The sequence below is a fragment of the Odontomachus brunneus genome, unplaced genomic scaffold (assembly GCF_010583005.1).
Source record: "Odontomachus brunneus isolate Ranch 3 - 2012 unplaced genomic scaffold, Obru_v1 Obru_scaffold_013, whole genome shotgun sequence".
NCBI classification, from domain to species: domain Eukaryota; kingdom Metazoa; phylum Arthropoda; class Insecta; order Hymenoptera; family Formicidae; genus Odontomachus; species Odontomachus brunneus.
The window spans coordinates 2714015-2717803 of record NW_022639463.1 but is presented as its reverse complement, the minus strand read 5'-3'; the positions used below and the strand labels follow the sequence as shown (position 1 = coordinate 2717803).

The following is a 3789-nucleotide window of genomic DNA, read 5'->3' as shown; positions in this document are numbered from 1 at the left end:
GAGAGAGAGAGAGAGAGAGAGAGAGAGAGAGAGAGAGAGAGAGAGAGAGAGAGAGACTCAAGTCTGAATGCAAAATTAGATCTGAATTTTCGAATTATATCATAAAAAACATACAGTTTTAAATTGAAATCTGAATATATTTGAGATGAATATACACTTGAATATCTGAATATACACTCACTTGAGATAAGTGAAACGGGCTTTAGCTCCATGTTAATAATTATTATTTGAAACTTTCTTTACATGAGATACTTGGATCTGAATGCGAGATTAGATCATTTTTCAGTTGAATTATATGATATATGTGACTCTAAATTGAAAATTGAACATTTCATTTGAGGTGAGTTCGAAGTAACGATTATTAATACGGGATTAAGGCTTATATTAATAGTTATTGCTTGGAACTTGTCTCAAGTGAGATATTCAGATTAAATTCAGAATTCGATGAAAGAGTTTTCCAGTCGATTACAGATACAAATGTGGCAAACATCATACAGTTTAACTGAAAAACTTGGATTTAAATGTGCATAAAAATCTGAACATCTCTCCCATGAGACTAGTCTCAGACAACAACTATTTATACGAACCCAAGAGACTTACACAACGCGCGTCTTTCAACTCACCTTTAGTGTTTCGCCGCTAATTACGTCCACATTGTCTGATCCCCATGCGTTCTGCGACTTGCTCGAGATCGTTCGACTTAAACTCGCGCCGGAGAAGAGATTCGCGGCAGAAAGAACAAGTCATGTCGCTTGGACGATCACTTCGAGTACACGGGTTGTCGACGTTCTTTCATTCCATGAGAGCGATCGCCGATTCCCATCGCTTCCTTTTGTCATTACATGTCAACGAAACATTCCGTTATTACGCGAGAATGATCATTGGCAGGCGAGGGGTACTATGAGATTTCTTCGAACGTCTTCTCTCCGCTCACAATAATGCACGATTCTCGTTGCGAGAACACCGTGCACAATCCGTCGTCGCGGTTGTCGGACGCACGTTTGACACTCAATTAACATAGTCAATTACGATCTCGGCGAAGGCGAGCGATGACAATCAGTCAGCTCGTGGCATCACGATGCGCCACAACGCGCTTCTCTTGGTCAGGGAGTGAATATCCAGAAGAGCTCGCAGCTTCCACTTATTCTTCTGCGTGCTGCCGAGTCGGAAGTGCGAAACTTGGAGTACCCGCGAAGTGAGAAAGTTCGCGGCGCGCTTCTTCGAGAAGCTGCCAGGTCGCCCGCACGTTGCCCGCCGAGGTACCACGAGCACTTGGTCGGGGTCGTGCTCGGTCAGGGATTGTGCGCGGGTACGGCGCAACACTTCACGAAGCACTGACAAGCCAGGCCAGGAGGGAGTCCCAACGGCGGCACTGCCATATGATCGCTCGCCTCGCAGCTCATGCTCTCCTTCTCTTCTTCACTGCCACCACCCACGCATCTGGCAGTCGTACGAAGAAACGCCCATGTGCGCCTCGCGTACGAAACGTTATTTCGGGATAGACAAGGACGGCGAAGTCGGGCCGAAGGACGCCTTTGCCGTCGGCGCCGAGGAAGAGCGGAGGTAAACCACACATGTGCGCGCTCTTCTTACAACCCTCGTGCGAGGATCTCTTTTTCCCGTTTTTCCTTTTCGAATCTATCTTATTCGCGTGTCCTGTACACGTGATCGCTTCACCCACACAGGGCCCAGTTAGATCAAATAGCGACGAGAGCCAAATTTATAGTTATAGCCAAGAAAGAGTGATTACGTTACGGTGAACAATTTCGAGAGTTTCAACCGCGTCGTTTGTATCTGTTTGCCATGCTTGAATTCCCTCGGATTTTCATCTCCTGTCGAGAGTTTCCAAGTTGCTTTCAGTTGCTTTCAGAGCTTTGAACAACTGGTAATACTGAAGGTACACACAAAACACCTGGCTGTGACTACCATAGATAAGAACTCTGGAAGGCCATTGTGTTTATCGCCAGAGGCCTTAATCGACGAAAATCTGTTTCGACTAAGTTTCGAAAATCTGTTTCGAACAATCGGCGAATCAATAATCAAAGTTAATGAGTCGTCATGTACGTAATTATGGGCTGTTTGACCGAGTGTTGGAATTAATTATTAATCAGTATATAAAAAAACCACATCAAAGCTTTTGATTAATAATTAGCTTCGTCAATCAATGAAATTGTTTGCGATTTTATACATGACGACTGATTAATTTTGGCTTGTTGATTATTTTAGTCGAAGGAAATTTCCATCGATTAACGCTCAACACTGGACCGAGCTGAGCGCACTTATCAGACGCCCGAAATATACCTGCGAGTACACCTGGATATTTAGCGATGATCTCGAGTTGAGGCGAGGGCCGCGCGCGTACGCGTGCGCACTTGCGTGTCTGTCACGCATATGCGTACGGAAGCGGAGCGGAGCATGTATTTCCTGCCCGTGAACGTGCATATTTCCTCGAGCGGTGAAAAGGTCCGACCCTTTCGACACGTTACCTTCGACCGTGTCTCGTAAAACTCTTTGAGTGATTGCCGTCTCGTAACTCTCCGACAGCCGGTATGACTGCTCGATTTAGCCGGGATCGTGCACGTGCCCGCGAGGAACACGCGGCGTATTAATGCACATCTGCCCGAATCGACGGCGCTTGTAAACAAATCAGAAGTCGCTCCTAATTACGGTTTTAATTTAAGGGGGAAACCTGGTTTACGAGGTCGAAAAATGTATGATTTTTAGAAATTTGTTTTTCAGCTAGAATAAAACCAATCACTTCCAAATTTTAGGAATGTTTTATTACATATTTTATCTCTATAAAATAATTTTTTCATAAAAAAATATTGATTATTTGTTTAAAAAATGGAGCCAAGTGAGTAGTGCCAAACTGCTGCAGATGTTCCACTGTGTACACTGTAACGATTGTAATTTTTATCTGAGACAAAAGAAACAATTATTTTTGTTAATTGTATGTAATTACCTTCTAGTTAAACCAAAAACTTTACAAGAAAAGCAAAAATTGTTAACTTTCAACGACTTTGAAAGAAAAGTTACGATTTTTATCAAAAAGTTTCAAATATGTGTTGCAAAAAAATTAGTCTAATATAACGTTTTTCAAGAACATTTAGGTTCACCTAGAAGAGGAACTAATCAACTACAAAACAAGCCTAGAAACAGTTCAATCGGTTTATTAGAATTGTTTTTATCGTCTATATAAACTCAGAAAATACTGTTTTGAGAAAATCGCGTTTGTAGAACACAAAAATACCATTTATAGCAGTCACAGACTAATCTGGGACCATACTAGATCCATATAATAATCCTTCAGCTTCTTCATAGAACACGTTCTGAACCATTAATTCCATTCTACGCGCTGTTCGAGCTTCTCTTGAGCTGCTTAAGTTGCGGCGCCGCTGTTTGTCAGGTCGCTGTTCGTCGTATGAGTGGGCAAAATTTTGAGCTTGCAACCAAATTCTAATATCTAACATATTCATCATCTTCAATATACTGCTATATCCTTCATTGAAGACACAAGCGGCAATAAAGAAGCAATTTCGAGCCTGTATGAAGTTAGCCCCCCACTTTTCGAATTTATTAATTTTGACAGTTGTGCTGATTTGTGCTAGGTTTGTGCTACATTGTGCTCGAATTATAAATTTTTAATACGAAAAATGAGCGAGAAAAATGGAAAAAACCGTTTTTTTTGGTAGCCCCCCACTTTTTGATTTTCGAAATTTTTTTTATTGTGCTAGGTTGTGCTAAGTTGTGCTAACATTGTGCTAAAGTATTATCTTCGAAAAATAATCA

General features: G+C 41.8%; 1 protein-coding gene across 2 annotated transcripts in view; it reads right to left on the bottom strand.

The window, feature by feature from the left end:
• Window positions 1-2119, bottom strand: part of LOC116840991 (phosphoinositide 3-kinase adapter protein 1) — a 40421-nt gene extending 38302 nt beyond the window's left edge. Inside the window, exon 1 of one of the 2 annotated variants that reach the window (XM_032808426.1) lies at window positions 624-2119. The gene's annotated coding sequence lies outside the window, so the exon portion shown is untranslated. The remainder of the gene's footprint in view (window positions 1-623) is intronic. The other variant, XM_032808428.1, reaches the window with a different exon arrangement.
• Window positions 2120-3789: the final 1670 nt, after the last annotated feature.